The 22,030-nt window shown below is 43.4% G+C and overlaps 1 long non-coding RNA gene across 1 annotated transcript; it reads left to right on the top strand.

The window, feature by feature from the left end:
- Positions 1-61: 61 nt before the first annotated feature.
- On the top strand, positions 62-337 carry LOC123155840 (uncharacterized). Its single transcript, XR_006477644.1, has 2 exons — positions 62-193; positions 274-337. It is a non-coding gene; the product is annotated as an uncharacterized lncRNA (long non-coding RNA).
- Positions 338-22,030: the final 21,693 nt, after the last annotated feature.

The following is a 22,030-nucleotide window of genomic DNA, read 5'->3' as shown; positions in this document are numbered from 1 at the left end:
CCACTTTATTGATGGATGGAGGAGGTTGAGAATTTTCTTATGTTTGTTTGTATTTTCTTTCCAGATAATCTGCATGGTGCTACTTAAAATTTATGAATGGTTTGTCGACATGTTACTGGGATTTAGAGGCAGAAACGTCTTACTCCTGACTACATGGAGTTCTCAATAAATTATTCTTGTCATTTTTTTCGAGGTGATGTTCGCTCCGGTTCCTCCTTCTCTACCCAGCAGTATGGGTAACTCAAAGCATAGATCTGATTGTGCTTCTTGCAGTCTATGCTTCCTATCTCCAGGTCATCCGCCTCCCAAAGACTACTCCGAGGTATGAAAGTAAAGCCCCTTCCTCCGCCTTAATGTTGACCGCGTTCATACCTGTGTTATATTTTTTGTGTGCAACCACAATAATGGTTCTTTATTTGTTTCATTTTGACATACATGTTTCTGGAATACTCTTACCTGCCATAAGACATGCAGTCAAAGTTGATTTTCTTATAAGCTAGAACATCTCATAGCTAATTGATAGTTGCACCGCCTGATTCTTTTTACCTAGAAGGTCCCGATGCACATTGTATAGCAGACATACAGTGTATGTAGTCTTCTTGACGAGGAGGTTTTACAATGATATAAATATAAAATAATTGGAATCATTGCAATGCATTATTTTCTCTCATTCAATATAAATATAAAATGATTTTGGCATGGCCATCCTTTTTGGTATATAGTGTTTCCGATGACAAACATAGGGGATCTTTTGTACAGATGCAAATTTCCATGTTCTTGTATTAGACCTTGGAACTTTGCAGTTATTGCAAGTTCTCTTACATATACTGTCTTTGGACTTTGTACTTCATTTTTAAATTTCAGAACTAGGATAGTTATATACCTCCTTGGCAGTGGCGGAGCTAGCATTTGACAGCAGGGTGGTCCGGCCCAAAAAATTGATAAGCAAAATGACATATGAATTTTCTAACAAACTATCAATATCTTATAGAAGGTCTTACAAACAACTAAAATTCTCAATTAATCTCAGTTTTGTACATGATATGTTAGCTTGCCTTTTGTAAGTATTTTTCGATCGAGTCGAATTAGCTGCTGCTATATATTGGTGATTTGCATGAGCATAATACTGCTGTAGAAGACCATGCTAATCAAGCGAATATGCTTCTTAAGGAGAATCGAAATAACAGCCAGTCGTGGATGGATTAGAATGGAATATTTATTACCTTAGTGACAGCATCGGGCGGGCGTTGAATCGTGGACATGTCCCCCATGGATTTGGGCGGCTGAACAGATGGACCGAGCTCCCTCCTCCGCCCAAGAAGCAGCCGAGCTCCCTCCTCCGCCCAAGAAGCAGCCGGGGAAGCAGCACCGATGGCCGGAACAACATGGCGGATCCAAATCGCCAGTCTCCTCTGTCCAGAGCTGAACTGAGTGGCTGCCCCCATGAGAGGACACGGGCACAACCAAACCCACACACACCAGACACACGTGCATGGTGGCTTATCCGGTGGGAGACTACCGCTTGCTCCCGCCGAACCATTGTGTCCCACAACGGTTGCACCTGTCCACCCGTGAACGTTGTGTCCCACTGCCGCTTGCACCTGCCCAACCGTGAACTGCCGTTTGCACCCATGAATGTTGTGGTCCACCCGGAAAATGCATATCTGAGCGCTCGCAGGTGCCAGCCATCTATTCCAAGGGGAGAAAAAAAACTGTACTTCCAAGGAGTTTTTCTTTTCTTTCTAAAGGGTCTATTATTCTCAGGTACTCTCTCCGTCCCATAATATAAAATACTTTTTGACACTACATCAGTGTTAAAAAACGTCTTACATTATGGGACGGAGAGAATAGGTTTTATTCACATAAACAAGTGTGACGACTGGTCAAAATCTTACCACTCAATTATTATTTTCAAAAATGATCCATATCTATTATCAATGTTCATTGGAAATACAAAGCATATCAAACATATAAAAATTACATTGAGATTCCAAGACCGTCTCGCATAGCCACTACTGTCGCGGACGCTAGCCAAGAAGTCTTCATGCATGTGCCCCTTGTTCAATACGTGGAGCCGCAATCATCATTGTTGAACCTTGCCTAGATCTGAAGCATCTGACATCAAATCCCGTCACATGACGAGAAACCCTAACCTCATCACCCCAAGGAGACGACAGGAATCTACGCTAGAGCTTCGTCGGCTATGTTCAAATGGACTGAAAGACAAACTCGAAGAAGTAGTGCCATCATCCACTCGAGTGTCGACCTCTAAGGACTAAAAAACCTGACCTAAACTACTAACCGAATCGAAGGCATCGAGATTCCCATCCCCATCATCGATCGACGGAGCGGTAGAAAAGGGAAGGTGAATCCACGGGCTCGCCGGTGAAGTTTCGAGGGGAGAGTTTGCCCTAGCCACCTAGAGTTTACTCTCCCCGAACAGCAAGCGACCGAATGAAAACACATGTCCGAGCACTCCCAACCATCCATTCGCAAGGAGTTTTTTTCCTTTTGAGGGTCTATATTCTCTAAGAGTTTTTATTCACATAAACAAGTGTGATGTGAGATAATGAAAAAAGATATTTATCTTTCCGACCGACATCGGACCTCCTATAGTTTTGAGCAACGTCTCGAAGCAACCAGAGGTAGTTTCTGATAGACTTTGGTCAATGTATCCTGGCCAGCATGCTTCAATGGTTACTAAGACAGCCATCTTTTGTTTCATATCAATGAGACCAAGATCTTTCCCCTTTCGAAGAACTCCGAGCAAGCTACATATAAACTTTAGTCTTCCCTTGCTGCTTCTATGGTGAAAATAGTATATGAGCTCACTTCATATAGTATATAAGCTATTCTTTTGTGCATCGTTTCCAATCTTATGTGCTCACTGCATATAGTATATGAGCTATTCTTTTCAAGCAACAAATATATTAATGCATTCTCTCACAATAAGTAACTTACACATGGCCTTTGCGCCATAGGTGCAACGGGTCATCTAGTATGATGCAACAACAACAAGCACACAAGCAAGCAAGAGATGCAACACAATATACGCTTGCACAAGTAAAGGTACGAAATAACCAAGAGTGGAGCCGGTGAAGACGAGGATGTGTTACCGAAGTTCCTTCCCTTTAAGGGGAAGTACGTCTCTGTTGGAGCGGTGTGGAGGCACAATGCTCCCCAAGAAGCCAGTAGGGCCATCGTATTCTCCTAACACACTCACACAATGCGAGATATCGTGATTCCACTATTGGTGCCCTTGGAGGCGGCGATTGAACCTTTACAAACAAGGTTGGGGCAATCTCCACAACTTAATTGGAGGCTCCCAACGACACCATGGAGCTTCACCACAATGGACTATGGCTCCGAGGTGACCTCAACCGTCTAGGGTGCTCAAACACCCAAGAGTAATAAGATCCGCAAGGGATTAGTGGGGGAAATCAAATTTCCCTTAGTGGAAGTGTAGATCCGGGCCTTCTCAACCAATCCCTAGAAAATCAACAAGTTTGATTGGCTAGGGAGAGAGACCGGGCGAAAATGGAGCTTCGAGCAACAATGGAGTTTGGGGATGGAAGAGGTGTGTCTTCTTGGAGAATAAGACCCCTTTATATAGTGGGGGGATACATCCAACCGTTACGCTGCCCGTAGCTCGCATCTGGGCGGTACTACCGCTGCCCGCTGCCACAGCGGTACTACCGTTGTGGCAAGCAGGCATAGGGCACCCATGGCTGAGGGAAGAGGAGTACACGCACTAGGGCGGTACTACTGCCTTGGGGAGCGGTACTAACGCCAATAGGCGGTACTGCCGCTTCCTACAGCCGCTGGAAAAACAGGGGAGGGCAGCGAGCTGAGCGGCAGTGGAGCGGAAGTAGGAGCGTACTACCGCGCCCTACTGCCGTCCCTACTACCGCCCCCTGCATGGTCTTTTATGAAAACCCAACACGAAAAAGTCGAGACCACAACATGGGCGGTAGTACCAACATCACTAACAAGCGGTACTACCGCCCTGGCCACGGTACTACCGCTTAGCACAAGACACCCCTTGTTTTGCACAACACGGAAACTCCAACAGGCAGGAAGAAAGCGTGGGTGCAAGGAAAATGTGTACGTGATGATTCCACCGATACTCTTCCGAAACGGATCCCCTCTTGATAGTACGATCATCCCTACGACTCAATTCCACCGAAAAGAAACGAAGGAAAATAATCCGTCTAAAGTGAAGTCCTCGAGGGGTAACAATCACAAAGTGCCCTTATATTAGATCACCTGAAACACTTAGAGCACACGATTAGTCCGCAAACGTATTGTCATCAATCACCAAAACTACCTAAGGGATAAATATGCCCTTACAATCTCCCCCTTTTTGGTGGATTGATGACAACACGGGATTTGCACAAAATAGTAATTGAAAATAAGCAAACCCCCTTCTAACAAAATATAGACGGGCTCCCCCTAGAGGTGTGCACCAAGGAATTAGCATGAAAGGCTATGTGCACATCTTTAGGATCAAACTCCCCCTATATTTTGTAGGCATGCAACATCCTTGCATATAAGAATAACAACAAGTACAACTAAGCAAGGACGAGCATGAGAGAAATAATATAAATGCTGAAAATGAGGCATCTCACAATATAATAGGGTACTTGATACTAAAGTAGATAGGAGGGTAGTTCACATATGTCTTATACCATATGGTCTTGCTCATAGCCGAAAGAAAGCGAACAAAAATGAACGAACACAATGAACACGAGACACGAGACACAAACGAACACAAACACGCCAACACACACGCCGACACAAGACCTAAGGCAAATCCCTAACTCTCCCCCTTTGGCAGCAAGACACCAAAAGGGACGAAACGACACACGATGGTAGTAGGTCTCCATGGCATCACCAGTCAGGCCCCTCCTCCTCCTCTTCCTCAGAAACCTCTGCAACACGGGGAGAAGTGTGAACTCCGGTGTCCTCCTCAGTGTCAGACCACGAGCAATGCACTCTGATCCAGGACTCCTCATCAGTGATTGTCGTGGAATTGTCACGGCAAATGTCCTCATGAAAGGACTTAGTCGTGAGGCCATCGCAACTAGGAAGCTTAAAGGGGGTAACTGAGACAAAGGACACGAGGTTTATACTGGTTCGGCCTCTTACGATGAAGGTAAAAGCCTACAATCCAGTTTTGAGTGGGATTGCTTATGTATCGATAACAAGGGAGCGAATCGCTTGACATAGATCTCGAGTTGATGTTACTTGCCCTGAACCGCCGCCGGGTCGTCCCTTTATATACAGAGGTAGACGCCCAGCAGCTCTACAGAGTCCCGATCGGCTCATACACAGTGTCCGGCTCGGTCTCTTAACTATTCTGTCCTTACAATACAAGTCACGCATACATGGAGGTTTATCACTACGGGCCTTAAGTCACCTCTGGGCTTTGGGCCCTTAACTAAACCGCCATCTCCATCCTGGGTATTGGGCTTCAAGAATATTTGTAAGTATAACCCGGCCCCTCCTGGGCGGGTCATACCAATAGTAATATCCCCAACATTAGGCCCCAAATTGATTTGAACTGGTTTATGTCAATCTTCGATACTTTAAGAAAAAAAATCTTTCCGCTCTTATGAAATTTCTGTAACCCGCCATGACGTCATCCTTTGGATTTGTGGTAACCCGCCGTGACGTCACCTGTCATAAAAGCATGTTTTATTCAATGTATCCCAACAGATCTTTGTCTTGATGACCCTCCCAAAAATCGAGGCATCCTTGTAGTCGGATAACTTATATTTTTGGCCTCCTTGTTTTTCGTGCTCTTTTGGTGGTCCTTCCTTATAAATAGACCCGACTAGGTCTTCTTCATTCTTCTCGTTCACGTCTTCTTCCTCTCGCCCCATCTGCTACTGGAGCTCCGCCGCCACCACCGCAGCACATCTTATCTCTGTCGACCTAGGCCGCTGCATCGACCTAAACTTGACTAGAACATAGCAGCGCCCTTCCGCAGTAGATCCATCACAGTAAGTTTCCCCCTTTATGCTCTATAGATCCATGCTAGGGTTAGCGAGTTCATCTGTACAGTTCCCTGTTCCTCCTAGTTCTTCGCATTTGCTTGTGTCGTGGCTTCTTTGATCCAACAGTAGCGTAGATCTCGTGCGGTAGTTGCTCCGCATCCATTTTAGATACTAGTAGATCTTCTTTCCTTGAATTAAATTCCCACTGGAATGCATGAACTCCTCTGCGCCATATTTTAGGTCTAGAAAATTTTCTTTTCTGAACATCTGTTTGATCCAAAATAATGGTTGCAAATTGTGAAACCTGTTTGTACAACACTTAGGCAAAAATCTGCATTTGTTAGATTCATCTAACCATGGCGACTCTGAACGCCGGTTTAAGGAAACTATGCTCAATTGATAACTCTGATCACCCGCGTCGGTTTAAATAATCCTGGCGGCTTATAGAACCTATGACGGTTTAAATAACCTTGACATGATTACCCTTATACCATTAGGCCCCTTCGTAAGCCGCCATCTTGAATATGCACTGTAATATTTTTCCTACCCGGCTTAAATTTGAACCGGTACTTTCACTTTGTCTTAGGTTTTCTTTCAAAATGGCGCCAAAGGAACCTACTTCCTACAACTGGGTTAAATCCATTGTCACTGACAGTACTTTGAATGACTTTGTGAAGACCGACTATCTGTCGAAAAAGAAGTCATGTCTTATCATGCTCCTGACCCAGAGGAGGAATTTCCTCAACCCAAAGAAGGAGAGGTTGTTATTTTCACGGATCACATGAACCGGGGCTTCACCCCACCTGGCTCAAAGTTCTCCAGAGACGTGCTCCATTTCTTTGATCTTCACCCACAAGACATTGGACCCAATTCCATGTCAAATATCTGCAACTTCCAAGTATTCAGTGAAGTATACCTCGAAGAAAAACCCAATTTGATGCTCTTCAGAGAACTATTTTATTTGAACCGTCAGAATGAGTGTGCTAGCGGACAGAGCTTAGAGCTTGGCGGTGTCTCAATCCAGCGCCGTAGGGATGTGATCTTTCCTTACGCCAACCCGCCGAGCCACCCCAAAGATTGGAATATGACGTGGTTTTACTGTCAAGACATCTCTCCAGCTGGTGAAAATCGTCTGCCCAGCTTTCGTGCTCTTCGTCTTGGGCCCAACCATCATTTGCCTGACATGATTACAGCCGCCGAGCATAAATCCCTTGCCCCCACTTTGGCTAAGATCAAGGCTCTTCTGGGGAACGGGCTAACAGGCATCGACCTGGTCCGGGTTTGGCTCACCTGGCGGGTTATTCCGTTGAGCTGCCGCACCGGCTTAATGTGCGAGTATACAGGCGCAAAGAATGACCCTCTGAGACACAACCCTGATGACCTGCCTGAGGATGTCATTTATGATATGACCAAGTCTCTTTTAGACGAGAGCCTGGCTGACTGTGGGAAGGTGGCCTTAGCCCCCTTCTGCAAAGTGAACCCGGATCCAAAGGTAAGCCGCCCATATGAAATAATTACCGTACTTTTTTGATGTCTCACCCATACTTATACATATGTTAATGTTTGCAGGCGGGTGATAAGTTCTGGAAGGTCCAATATGACCATGAGGCTGCTAAGAGAGCCAGGAAGGAGAAGAAAGCCGCCACGAAAAAGGCTGCCAAAAAGAAAGGAAAAAAGGCCACCGCCTCTGACCTCCTTCGACTAGCAGACTCTTCTGAGTCGGAGGTAGCCCTTGACTCCCTTGGCTCATTTTTTAATCATCTTATTGACACTGATTATCAGCAGGAAGACACAGGAGCAAGCCGTAACAAGGCGGACAAGGTAACTATCCTTTCCTTCGACTCCAAGCCTTTGCCAAGACAGAAAATCCGCAGAGTGACCCGGAAAGTAAGGTTTTCCCATCCTTTAGCTCATCACGATCGTTAATTTCTATTGAAGCGGCAGATTCATGAGAGTCGGAGGCAGCCTCGGACCAGCAAGGATGCGGAGCTCTCCTCCGGCTTATCAAACACTCCAAGGAAGCGCCGGAAAGAGGTCACTTCTGTTTTAACTACCTTTTATCCCTTGGAGGGTTATACTCGCCAACCGCTCAATTCTTTTGACTCGGATTACCAGGACACTTCCCCTTCCTCCGGCGACTCAATGCAATCCAACCTTCCGGCTTTCAAGACTGCTCCAGGGTATAATAATGTGCTTATCTTGTTTTTACTTTAACCCCTTGCATCTGTATTAACCTTTATTTCTGACACAGTGGACAAGCCAAACCCAGCAAACGGGTTAAGAAGAGCAAGCCAACTGAAGATACAGTCGTGACCGAGCCGGTTCCTGAAACAGCTGTGCCAGACTTGTTAACTCATGAGCCGCCATCTGAGCCAGCTCAAGACTTACCAATTCCCACTCCTGACCTGCCCGCGGAACGAGCCGCAAGTGAACCAGAAAAATCCAAAAGCCCCTAACCTGGTCAGGACTGATGACCCTCAAAACACTGATGTTGAGATCACCAGAACCGGCTTTGTTGAGCTAGAAGACCGACTGTACTAGCCAAGTGCCCCGCCAAAGGAAAAACTTCTGGACCAACGCCGGCTCAAGCTTGATGTTGCAAATTATGCTCACATGAGTATTGGAGACATCTTTTCTGGCTACATGAGCCAAGTGCACAGCAGTCGGAACCTTGAAATTGATATGGTGAAGCAAATGCACCAAAAATTTGAGGTACCACCCTTTTTTGCATTCATTTATCTGTACTATGCCAGCCCCCAAGTCTATTGCTTATGATTAATATGCTGTAGACTTAACAACAAATTTAGTGACATTAGTAGCATAAATGGATAAAATATGAAAGAAATCCGGCTTACTCTGTAGTCCCCAAGGGGCGGCTTAACCAACATGGTTGAGCCGGTTCTTAAAATATAGAAAAAACACTTACATAGCTTTGATCAGCAATATGCATTAGCCCCCAAGTGCCAAGTATTATTGCTTGCAAAATGCTTGGGACTTACTGTTATGAACCACCAGGTTATGAACCGCCACTGAAAATAGAATTTCTTCGGTAAACATTAGCCCCCAAGTGCCAAGCATTGTTGCTTGCAAAAGGCTTGGGACTTTAACATTGGACTAAAATTGGCTTGATTTTGACCCATATAGGCCTCCACCAGTCAACTCGAATATGAGGTGACTGATCTGAAGAATTGCCTCGAGACCCAAGAGACAGAAGTCCAAAAGGCCAAAACCAAATTCAAATTCAGCATTTTTGAGCAAGAAAAAATGAAGAAACAATTTGAAACTGAAAAGAAAGCCTGGGCTGATGAGAAAACTGCATTGATCAGCCGGGCTGACAAGGCAGAGGCGGCTCTGGAAGAAGCAACCGATGAGCTAACCGGCTTAAAGCGCCATATCTCTCAAATGGTCTCGGCGATCTTTGGTAAGTCGCCCTGCAAGCATTTAAACATTTGATCTTTTTAGTTGATCATAAAATTTTGAATTGACTCACCGGATCATGTTTATGCAGGCCCCAAAAGCTCCAGTTTGAACCAAGACATGCTGATCAAACTGAAGACAGTATATACACTGGTGGAGCAATTGTACACCGGGTCTCAACGCGCATTAGCCACGGTGGCTTTATCAAATGAAGTGCCTACCCTCCTGGTAGAGGTTTTAAAGAAACTGTCCTGGTAGAGGTTTTAAAGAAACTGTCCGTGCCACCCCCAACGGTTCAATGAACTGAGACGGTCAGCTGGAAGAGCCGGAGCGGTAAATGCTTTAAGCCGGGCCAAAGCTTGGTTACCAGAATTAGACCCGGCCGATATTGCCACCGGCTACCCAAGCTTGAAGGAAGATGGCACTTCTTTTCAAGAGGCAGATTTCACCGCTTGCGTAAAGGAGATACGCCCCGTGGCTATCTTGATAGCAAACGAGGTGAATCTTACCAAGTACCAGGCGGGTTATGATGAAGAGAACTGGAGAATTCCAACGCCTCACTATGAAGTGAGCAGTCTGATTCCCCCACTCCGTAAGCATACCTTCGCCCCTGAAGTTGACCCGGCCAGCCTAGTTGATGATGAAGCTGAATTTGAAGCTTTGAACAACATTGCCTGGTCATCGTCAACCTTCCAGGAAAGGGAGCAAGGCGAAGACGCGGAGAGGGCTAACCCGGATGCTTCAGGCCAATCATGAAGGCTAACCTGTCGTGGCGGCTTACGCCTGTGATGTACTAAAAAACAATATGAATCATTTGGACTCAGGGAGTCATGCAATAGAATAGAATTAACTTTAGTTTGGCCGTGCCATCATGCACATTTTAATGCTTAATGTCATTAAGCCGCCATGTTATATATCCACCCGTGTTACTTTTCATCTGCTTACCGTATGCTTGAACAGACCTGTTAACTGTCCTACATATTGAAACAGACCACAAGATCCCTTGGTGGCTTACCGCCAAGCGGGTGAAGATAACTTAATATAAAAGAACCACAGATAAAGTTGTTATAAAAAACACAACAACATCTATGATAGTTTAAATTTGCACCACCGGCTCATATGACCCGGTCAGTAAGGGTGAAAACCCAGTCGACACCCTAAATTTCAAAGATATAAGGATGCTCATATATTGGTGACTCATCAGTCAATATTAAGCTGGGTTAAAAATAACCACACTTATACTTTGTAGACCTCAGAAAAAATCTCAAGTAAAATAAAAGGTGCTTTCCAAAGAAAAACTTTAAATCAAAATAGAATATAAAAAATTTCAAGGCTGCTGATTCGAATACGATTAGTAAACCGTTCCAAAGGGGTTAAGCTAGGATTCGAATACGATCATGTAGCCCCCAGTGGCTTTGGCATTGCGCCGATCAAGAGGGTACCGACAACTGTGTTCTCTTTGGTTCGAATACGACCTATGTTTGAACAGGAAGCCCCCTAATGACCTTGAGAGTTTTTTAACGACTCTGATTCAAATACGATCAAAGTCGGTTCCCAAAAGGGGTTAGGCTATGATTCGAATACGATCAAGAAGCCCCTTAGTGAGCTCGGCAGTGTGCCAATGAAAAGGGTACCGACAACTATGTTCTCTTTGGTTCGAATACGACCTATGTTTGAACAGGAAGCCCCCTAGTGATCATAATTTTTAACGACTAGATTCGAATACGATCGTAAGCCGGATCAAGTTGGTTAAGCCGTGTCAAAATATGATCAGCCCCCAAGTGATCATGTTAGATAATAATGATAATAACAATGAAAAATTTACCTTTTGAGGAAGGAAAAAAGGACAGAGGTCCTGCTTTATTATTTATCATAATATATACATTGTTAAAATATGTATATCAAGAGAGCCGATGGCTCAAGTGTAGTAAGGCCGAAGATGAGCGATATTGCACGGCCGGCGGGTCTCCTCCTTCGACTTACGTGAGTCTTTGTGCTCTCGAACATCGATAAGGTAATATGACCCATTGTTCAAGTTCTTGCTGACCAAAAATGGCCCTTCCCAAGGTGGGGATAACTTATGAGCATCAGTTTGATCCTGGATGAGCCGGAGCACTAAATCACCTTCCTGAAAGGTTTTGGATTTAACCTGGCGGCTGTGATAGTGGCGCAAGTCCTGTTGGTAAATTGCTGAACGAGCTTCTGCCAAGTCCCGCTGTTCATCTAACAGGTCAAGAGCATCCTGGCGCGCATGTTCATTGTCTGCCTCCACATAAGCCGCCACACGAGGTGAATCATGATGGATGTCACTAGGGAGAGCTGCCTCAGCTCCGTAGACCATGAAGAAGGGCGTATAACCCGTAGATCTGTTAGGAGTAGTGTTGATGCTCCATAACACAGAGGGTAACTCCTCAACCTAACAACCCGGCGTCCACTGCAGGGGGACCAAAAGCCGGGGCTTAATGCCTTTCAAGATCTCCTGATTGGCTCTCTCGGCTTGACCATTGGACTGGGGGTGAGCCATTGATGAAAGATCAAGCCGAATATGCTCATGTTGACAAAATTCTTCCATGGCGCCTTTAGATAGATTAGTTCCATTATCAGTTATAATGCTGTGTGGAAACCCAAAGCGAAATATCACCTTCTTCATGAATTGAACCGCCGTAGCTGCATCACACTTACTGACTGGCTCTGCCTCAATCCACTTTGTAAATTTATCAACTGCCACCAAGAGGTGGGTCTTTTTATCCTTGGAACTTTTGAAAGGCCCAACCATGTCAAGCCCCCAGACTGCAAACGGCCAAGTAATTGGAATCATCCTCAATTCTTGAGCCGGCACATGAGCCCGTCTTGAGAACTCCTGACAACCGTCACATTTACTGACCAGATCCTCCGCATCAGCATGAGCCATTAGCCAATAAAACCCATGATGAAAAGCCTTGGACACAAGGGATTTTAACCCGGCGTGATGACCACAATCCCCTTCATGCATCTCACGTAGAATTTCTTGGCCTTCTTCAGGGGAGACGCAACGCTGAAACGCCCCTGTAATACTGCAATGATCCAACTCACCATTGACAATTGTCATTCACTTAGACCGGCGGGTTATCTGCCTAGCCAAGGTTTCGTCCTCAGGCAACTCACCCCGGGTCAAGTAAGACAAATATGGCAGTGTACAATCTAGGATAATATGAAGAGCCGCCACCAATTGTGCTTCCAGGTCAGGAACAGCCAAATCTTCCTCTGTAGGTAACTTGACAGAAGGGTTATGCAAAATATCCAAGAAAGTATTAGGTGGCACCGACTTACGTTGAGAGCCCAGTCGGCTCAAGGCATCAGCCGCCCCGTTCTTTCTGTGATCAATGTGCTCCACTTGGTAACCCTTGAAGTGTCCAGCAATGGAGTCAACTTCACATCGGTAAGTGATACGTCTCCAACGTATCTATAATTTTTGATTGTTCCATGCTATTATATTACCCCTTTTGGATGTTTATGGGCTTTATTTTACACATTTATATCATTTTTGGGACTAACCTACTAACCGGAGGCCCAACCTGTATTGCTATTTTTTGCCGATTTCAGTATTTCGAAGAAAAGGAATATCAAATGGAGTCCAAACGGAATGAAACCTTCGGGAGCGTGATTTTTGGAACGAACGTGATCCGGAGAACTTGGAGTGCAAGTCAAGAAGCAAACGAGGCGGCCAGGAGATAGGAGGGCGCGCCCACTCCTCCTGGGCGCGCCCCCTGTCTCCTGGGCCCCACGAGCGGCCACCAATGTACTTCTTCCTCCTATATATACCTACGTACCCCGAAAACATCCAGGGAGCAACCGAAACACAATTTCCATCGCCGTAACCTTCTGTATCCGCGAGATCCCATCTTGGAGCCTTCGCCGGTGCTCCATGGAGGGGGAATCAACCATGGAGGGCTTCTACATCAACACCATAGCCCCTCTGATGAGTTGTGAGTAGTTTATCACAGACCTTTGGGTCCATAGTTATTAGCTAGATGGCTTCTTCTCTCTTTTTGGATCTCAATACAATGTTCTCCCCCTCTCTTGTGGAGATCTATTCAATGTAAACTCTTTTTGCGGTGTGTTTGTCAAGATCCGATGAATTGTGGGTTTATGATCAAGTTTATCTATGAGAAATATTTGAATCTTCTCTGAATTCTTTTATGTATGATTGAGTTATCTTTGCAAGTCTCTTCGAATTATCAGTTTGGTTTGGCCTACTAGATTGATCTTTCTTGCCATGGGAGAAGTGCTTAGCTTTGGGTACAATCTTGCGGTGTCCTTACCCACTGATAGAAAGGGTTGCAAGGCACGTATTGTATTGTTGCCATCGAGGATAAAAATATGGGGTTTATATCATATTGCATGAGTTTATCCCTCTACATCATGTCATCTTTCTTAATGCGTTACTCTGTTCTTATGAACTTAATACTCTAGATGCATGCTGGATAGCGGTCGATGTGTGGAGTAATAGTAGTAGATGCAGGCAGGAGTCGGTCTACTTGTCATGGACTTGATGCCTATATACATGATCATGCCTAGATAATCTCATAATTATTCGCTTTTCTATCAATTGCTCGACAGTAATTTGTTCACCCACCGTAATACTTATACTATCTTGAGAGAAACCACTAGTGAAACCTATGGCCCCCGGGTCTATCTTTTATCATATTAGCTTTCAATCTACTTTTATTTGCATCTTTACTTTTTGCATCTATATTATAAAATACCAAAAATATATTTATCTTATCATACTATCTCTACCAGATCTCACTTTCACAAGTGGCCGTGAAGGGATTGACAACCCCTTTATGCGTTGGTTGTGAGTTCTTTGTTTGTTTGTGTAGGTGCGTGGGACTTTTGAGGAGCCTCCTACTGGATTGATACCTTGGTTCTCAAAAACTGAGGGAAATACTTACGCTACTATTGCTGCATTACCCTTTCCTCTTTAAGGAAAACCAACGCAAGCTCAAGACGTAGCAAGAAGGATTTCTGGCACCGTTGCCGGGGAGGTCTTCGCTCAAGTAAAGACATACCAATTACCCATCACAAACTCATCTCCCTTGCATTTACATTATTTGCCATTTGCCTCTCGTTTCCCTCTCCCCCACTTCACCCTTGCCGTTTTATTCTTCCTCTCTTTCCCAATCTCTTCTCTCTTTTGCTTGCCCTTTCGTTTGCTTGTTTGGTTGGAATAGATGCTTATTTATTGCTAAACAGAACCTAAGATCTATGGATCCTCATCCGTTTGCTAATCTTTTTAAGAGATCCAATTATGATGAACCAATTGCTAGTGAGTTTTGTGCACTAGATTATCTTTATAAAGCTTCACTTGAAATTTGTGAATATGAAAATTATGATGAAGAAATTTATGAAGAGATTCATGATAACTCTTTGAATAAAAAGCATGATTGCAATGATTTTACTATAAATTCTCTTGATGTCAATTGTGCTAATAATATGCAAAACCCTAAGATTGGGGATGCTAGTTTTTCTATGTCTACTACTTGTTTCAATGATCATGATTAGGGTGATTCTTCTTATAACCTTGAAAATTTATTTAAGCCCCATGATGAATACGAGATTGATAATAGTGTTTACAATAATATTGAAAGTGGGTTTGGAAGAGTGTCAACTTTAGATCCTACATATTTGGAGTATGTTCAATCTTATGATATTTTTGATAAAAGTGGGTTCGGAAAGGTCATGACTTTAGTTAATGTTAATCCCACTATCTTGGAAGAGTGTCAACTTGGCATGCATGTGGATCATGTTGAGAATATTTTTTGTGATAGCTATTTTGTTGAATTTGCCTATGATCCTACATGTAATTATTATGAGAGAGGAAAATATGGTCGTAGAAATTTTTATCTTATTAAATTACCTCTCGTCATGTTGAGATTGCTATCGTCTCTTTCTTTTCCTTGCATATGCTAGTTTTTGCTTGCCTTGCAAATTTGTTTGCTTATAATATGCCTATGCATAGGAAGTATGTTAGACTTAGATGTGTTTGTCACGTGTTTCATGATGCTCTTTTTGTGCTTCAATTCTTGTCTTTCATGTGAGCATCATTAAAATTATCAATGCCTAGCTAGGGGCGTTAAACGATAGCGCTTGTTGGGAGGCAACCCAATATTTTTCCTTGCTGTTATTCAATAAATTTTGCATATACCTACTGTTTAGATGTGTTTTTATGTTTTAATTAGTGTTTTTGCCAAGTAGAACCTATAGGATAACCTATGATGATAGTTGATTTGATTCTGCTGAAAAACAGAAACTTTGTGCTCACGAGAAAAAAATCAATAAATCACATAAACGTGATTTTGCATTGATTCTTTTTGCTGCTAATCAATAAACAAATTTTCCAGTACTTAATATTTTGGTATGATTTTTAGAGTTCCAGAAGTTTACGTTAGTTACAGATTGCTACAGACTATTCTGTTTTTGTCAGATTCTGTTTTTCGTGTGTTGTTTGCTTATTTTGATGCATCTATGACTAGTAAAATAGTTTATAAATCATAGAGAACTTGGAATACAGTAGATTTAACACCAAAACAAATAAAGAATGAGTTCATTACAGTACCTTATGTGATGGTTTTGTTTTCTTTCACTAATGGAGCTTATAAGATTTCCTGTTGAGTTTTGGGTTGTGAAGTTTTCAAGTTTTGGGTAAAGCTTTGATGGACTACGGAATAAAGGGTGGCAAAATCCTAAGATTGGGGATGCCCAAGGCACCCCATGATATTCAAATATAGCCAAAAGCCTAAGCTTAGGGATGCCCTGGGAAGGCATCCCCTCTTTCGTCTTCGTTCATTAGTAACTTTACTTGGAGCTATATTTTTATTTGCCACATGATATGTGTTTTGCTTTGAGCGTCGTGTATTATATTAGTCTTTGCTTTTTAGTTTAACACAATCATCCTTGCTGTACACACCTTTAGGGAGAAGCCCACTTGATTGAATTTATTAGAATATGCTATGTGCTTCACTTATATCTTTTGAGCTTGATAGTTCTTGCTCTAGTGCTTCACTTGTATCTTTTTGAGCACGGCGGTGGCTTATTTTTATAGAAATTGCTAGTCTCTCATGCTTCACTTATATTATTTTGAGAGTCTCTTATAACAGCATGGTATTTGCTATGGTTATAAATTGGTCCTAGAATGGTAGGCATCCAAGTTGGGTATAATAAAAACTATCATAGGAAGTGAATTGGATGCTATGATCAATTTGATACTTGATAATTGTTTTGAGATATGGAGGTAGTGATATTAAAGTCATGCTAGTTGGGTGATTATGAATTTAAAGAATGGTTGTGTTGAAGTTAGCAAGTCCTGTAGCATGCACATATGGTTAAAGTTGTGTAACAAATTTGAAACATGGAGAGTACCTGGCTTGTGCATCCTTATGAGTGGCGATCAGGGACGAGCGATGGTCTTTTCCTACCAATCTATCCCTCTAGGAGCATGTGCGTAGTGCTTGATTTTTGATGACTTCTAAATTTTTGCAATAAGTATATGAGTTCTTTTGACTAATGTTGAGTCCATGGATTATACACACTTTTACCTTTCCACCATTGCTAGCCTCTTCGGTACCGTGCATTGCCCTTTCTCACCTTGAGAGTTGGTGCAAACTTTGCTGGTGCATCCAAACCCCGTGATACGATACGCTCTATCACACATAAACCTCCTTATATCTTCCTCAAAACATCCACCATACCTACCTATTCTGGCATTTCCATAGCCATTCCGAGATATATTGCCATGCAACTTTCCACCATTCCGTTCATCATCATCATGACATACATTACTTTTGTCATATTGCCATTGCATGATCACGTAGTTGACATCATATTTGTGGCAAAGCCACCATGCATAATTTTTCATACATGTCACTCTTGATTCATTGCACCATCCCGGTACACCGCCGGAGGCATTCATATAGAGTCATATCTTGTTCTAGTTTCGAGTTGTAATTCATATGTTGTAATCAATGAAAGTGTGATGATCATCATTATTAGAGCATTGCCCAAAAGAGAAAAAAAGAAAGGCCAAAAGAAAAGAAAAGAAAGGCCAAATAAAAAAAATAAAAAAATAAAAAAAATAAAAAATAAAAGGGGCAATGTTACTATCTCTTTTTCCACACTTGTGCTTCAAAGTAGCACCATGTTCTTCATGTAGTGAGTCTCAGATCTTGTGCCTCAAAGTAGCACCATGTTTTTCATATAGTGAGTCTCATATGTTGTCACTTTCATATACTAGTGGGAATTTTTCATTATAGAACTTGGCTTGTATATTCCTATGATGGGCTTCCTCAAATGCCCTAGGTCTTCGTGAGCAAGCAAGTTGGATGCACACCCACTTTCTTTTGTTGAGCATTCATTTATAGCTCTAGTGCATCCGTTGCATGACAATCCCTACTCCTCATGTTGACATCAATTGATGGGCATCTCCATAGCCCATTGATTATCCTCATCAATGTGAGACTTTCTCTTTTTTTGTCTTCTCCACACAATCCCCATCATCATATTCTATTCCACCCATAGTGCTATATCCATGGCTCACGCTCATGTACTACGTGAAGGTTGAATTTTTTTGAGATTATTTAAGTACGAAACAATTGCTTGGCTTGTTATCGGGGGTGTAGAATTTGGGAACATCTTTGTGTGACGAAAATGAAGCATAGCCTAACTATATGATTTTGTAGGGATGAACTTTCTTTAGCCATGTTATTTTGACAAGACATGATTGCTTTGATTAGTATGCTTGGGGTGTTACTATTTCTTTTATCAATATGAACTTTTATTTTGAATCATTTGGATCTGAACATTCATGTCACAATAAAGAAAATTACATTGAGAATTATGCTAGTAGCATTCCACATCAAAAATTCTGTTTTTATCATTTACCTACTCGAGGACGAGCAGGAATTAAGCTTGGTGATGCTTGATACGTCTCCAATGTATCTATAATTTTTGATTGTTCCATGCTATTATATTACCCCTTTTGGATGTTTATGGGCTTTATTTTACACATTTATATCATTTTTGGGACTAACCAACTAACCGGAGGCCTAGCCCGTATTGCTGTTTTTTCTGCCTATTTCAGTATTTCGAAAAAAAGGAATATCAAACGGAGTCCAAACGGAATGAAACCTTCGGGAGCGTGATTTTTGGAACGAATGTGATCTGGAGAACTTGGAGTGCAAGTCAAGAAGCAAACGAGGCGACCAGGAGATAGGAGGGCGCGCCCACCCCTCCTGGGCGCGCCCCGTGTCTCCTGGGCCCCAGGAGCGGCCACTGACGTACTTGTTCCTCCTATATATTTCTATGTACCCCGAAAACATCCAGGGAGCAACCGAAACACAATTTCCACGACCTTAACCTTCTATATCCGCGAGATCCCATCTTGAAGCCTTCACCGGCGCTCCGCCGGAGGGGGAATCGACCAGGGAGGGCTTGTACATCAACACCATAGCCCTTCCGATGAGTTGTGAGTAGTTTATCACAGACCTTCGAGTCCATAGTTATTAGCTAGATGGCTTCTTCTCTCTTTTTGGATCTCAATACATTATTCTCCCCCTCTCTTGTGGAGATCTATTCAATGTAAACTCTTTTTGCGGTGTGTTTGTCGAGAACCGATGAATTGTGGGTTTATGATCAAGTTTATCTATGAGAAATATTTGAATCTTCTCTGAATTCTTTTATGTATGATTGAGTTATCTTTGCAAGTCTCTTCGAATTATCTGTTTGGTTTGGCCTACTAGATTGATCTTTCTTGCCATGGGACAAGTGCTTAGCTTTGGGTTCAATCTTGCGGTGTCCTTACCCACTGATAGAAAGGGTTGCAAGGCACGTATTGTATTGTTGCCATCGAGGATAAAAAGATGGGGTTTATATCATATTGCATGAGTTTATCCCTCTACATCATGCCATCTTTCTTAATGTGTTACTCTGTTCTTATGAACTTAATACTCTAGATGCATGCTGGATAGCGGTCGATGTGTGGAGTAATAGTAGTAGATGCAGGCAGGAGTCGGTCTACTTGTCATGGACGTGATGCCTATATACATGATTATGCCTAGATAATCTCATAATTATTTGTTTTTCTATAAATTGCTCGACAGTAATTTGTTCACCCACCGTAATACTTATGCTATCTTGAGAGAAGCCACTAGTGAAACCTATGGCCCCCGGGTCTATCTTTTATCATATTAGCTTTCAATCTACTTTTATTTGCATCTTTACTTTTTGCATCTATATTATAAAATACCAAAAGTACATTTATCTTATCATAATATCTCTACCAGATCTCACTTTCGCAAGTGGCCGTGAAGGGATTGACAACCCCTTTATTGCGTTGGTTGCGAGTTCTTTGTTTGTTTGTGTAGGTGTGTGGGACTTTTGAGGAGCCTCCTACTGGATTGATACCTTGGTTCTCAAAAACTGAGGGAAATACTTATGCTACTATTGCTGCATCACCCTTTCCTCTTCAAGGAAAACCAGCACAAGCTCAAGATGTAGCAGTAAGCCGCCATGAGAGGATCCTTGGAATCCCACTTGCCTGATACCTGTTGAGCCACCAAATCTGAATCGCCAAAGCACCTTACCCGGCTTAGGCTCATCTCCTTAGCCATCCGAAGACCATGGAGTAAGGCTTCGTACTCAGCTGCATTGTTAGTACAGGGAAACATCAACCGTAGCACATAGCGAAACTTGTCACCTCGGGGGGAAGCTAAAACAACTCCAGCCCCCGAGCCCTCCAATTGCCTGGACCCATCAAAGTGAATAGTCCAATATGTGTTGTCTGGCTTTTCTTCAGGCATCTGCAGCTCTGTCCAATCGTTGATGAAATCCACTAGCGCTTGAGATTTGATAGCAGTGCGTGGCACATACTTTAAACCATGAGGCCCAAGTTCAATGGCCACTTGGCGACTCGTCCTGTGGCCTCTCTGTTTTGAATGATATCCCCCAAAGGCGCAGAACTAACCATAGTGATGGGGTGGCCCAGGAAGTATTGCTTAAGCTTCCGGCTTGCCATGAACACCCCATAAACGAGCTTCTGCCAATGCGGATACCGCTGCTTGGACTCAATAAGTACCTCACTGATGTAATAAACCGGCCACTGAACCGGGTGTTCCTTGGCAGCCTCCTTGCGCTCCACCACAATGGCCACGCTAACAGCACGCGTGTTAGCAGCCACATATAACAATAAAGGCTCTTTATCAATGGGAGCAGCAAGAACCAGCAGCTCAGCCAGCTGTCTCTTCAAATCTTCAAAGGCAGCGTTGGTAGCGTCACTCCAGACGAAGTTATCTGTCTTCTTCATCATCTGATATAGCGGTATAGCCTTCTCTCCTAACCGGCTTATGAACCGGCTTAAAGCTGCGATACGACCCACCAAACGCTGAACATCATTGATACACGCCGGTTTAGCCAGAGAGGTGATGCCCATGATCTTCTCTGGGTTAGCCTCGATGCCCCTGTTAGAGACCAGAAAGCCCAAAAGCTTGCCCGCAGGCACACCAAAAACACATTTGGCTGGGTTAAGCATCATCTTGTAGACCCGAAGATTGTCAAAGGTTTCCTTCAGATCATCTATCAAGGTCTCCTTCTCTCTGGATTTCACCACTATGTCATCCACATAAGCATGAACATTGCACCCAATTTGATTATGAAGACAATTCTGCACACACCGGTGGTAAGTCGCCTGGGCACTCTTGAGCCCAAAAGGCATTGATACATAGCAGAAGGCTCCAAATGGAGTAATGAACACCGTCTTCTCCTGGTCCTTAACTGCCATCTTGATCTGATGATAACCAGAGTAAGCATCCAAAAAGCTCAAACGCTCACAACCCGCCGTAGCATCAATGATTTGATCGATACGGGGGAGAGCAAAGGGATTAGCCGGACATGCCTTGTTTAGATCCATGTAATCTACGCACATACGCCAGGTGCCGTTCTTTTTTAGCAGAAGCACCGGGTTAGCCAGCCACTCTGGATGAAAAACTTCAATAATGAACCCAACCGCCAAGAGCCGGGCTTCTTCCTCACCAATGGCCTTGCGCCGTTCCTCATTGAACCGCCGAAGAAATTGTTTGACCGGCTTAACTTTTGGATCAATATTGCGAGTGTGCTCAGCGAGTTCTCTTGGTACACCTGGCATGTCAGAAGGTTTCCATGCAAAGATGTCCCGGTTCTCACGGATGAACTCGATGAGTGCACTTTCCTATTTGGAATCCAAATTAGCACTGATACTGAACTACTTGGATGAATCACCTGGAACAAAGTCAACAAGCTTAGTATCATCGGCCGACTTAAACTTCATGACCGACTCATGCTCTGTGGTTGGCTTTTTCAAAGATGTCATATCCGCCGGATCAACATTGTCCTTGTAAAACTTCAACTCTTCTGCTGCACAGACCGACTCAGCATAAGCCACATCGCCTTCTTCACATTCCATGGCTACCCTCCGGCTTCCATGAACCGTGATGGTTCCTTTATGACCCAGCATCTTGAGCTGCAAATATACATAACACGGCCGTGCCATGAACTTGGCATAAGCCGGCCGCCCGAACAAAGCATGATATGGGCTTCTAATCTTG

The sequence above is a fragment of the Triticum aestivum genome, chromosome 7B (genome assembly GCF_018294505.1).
Source record: "Triticum aestivum cultivar Chinese Spring chromosome 7B, IWGSC CS RefSeq v2.1, whole genome shotgun sequence".
Classification (NCBI taxonomy): Eukaryota; Viridiplantae; Streptophyta; class Magnoliopsida; order Poales; family Poaceae; genus Triticum; species Triticum aestivum.
The sequence above is the reverse complement of the archived record's forward strand: the minus strand, read 5'-3'. Positions and strand labels throughout refer to the sequence as shown.